This window comes from Bison bison, unplaced genomic scaffold, assembly GCF_000754665.1.
Source record: "Bison bison bison isolate TAMUID 2011002044 unplaced genomic scaffold, Bison_UMD1.0 scf7180017864471, whole genome shotgun sequence".
NCBI classification, from domain to species: domain Eukaryota; kingdom Metazoa; phylum Chordata; class Mammalia; order Artiodactyla; family Bovidae; genus Bison; species Bison bison.
This window is the reverse complement of record NW_011495032.1, coordinates 41,190,080-41,190,507: the sequence shown is the minus strand read 5'-3', so window position 1 is coordinate 41,190,507 and position 428 is coordinate 41,190,080. Positions and strand designations below refer to the sequence as shown.

General features: G+C 65.2%; 1 protein-coding gene across 1 annotated transcript in view; it reads left to right on the top strand.

Moving 5' to 3' along the window:
- The window catches only part of FEV (FEV (ETS oncogene family)), a 25,393-nt gene that overhangs the window by 3,576 nt on the left and 21,389 nt on the right, over positions 1–428 (top strand). The window lies entirely within an intron of this gene.

The following is a 428-nucleotide window of genomic DNA, read 5'->3' as shown; positions in this document are numbered from 1 at the left end:
CCGGGCCTTTCGGCGCGGTGGCCGCGGCCTCGCATCTGGGGGGCCATTACCACTAGACCGGGCGCCCCGGGGGCCTCTCCCAGCCTCCGGGAGCCTCGCTCAATTCCACCCACATACGGGAGAGGGGGCCGGGGCCTCCCCTCCGTTCTTTCCAGCTCAGATTTAATTCCACCCGCTGCACCCAGCCCCGGGGGGAAGGGACTGACGTCGCCTCAGTCTTCCTTTACCACGGGATTTGCCCCCGCCTCGTCCCTCAGCCCCCGAGGGAGGGTGACTGTGCCCCCACTTCTAACCTTCTAGACTCCAGGTCCCTGCGTCTCTCCGGATTTTCCCTCCCCTCCGTCTGTGCTTCCCTCTGGCTCCTGGAAGCCCCTTCGATATGACCCCTCTCTCGAATTCCAAATCTTTTCTCATGCCCAACCCCCCCC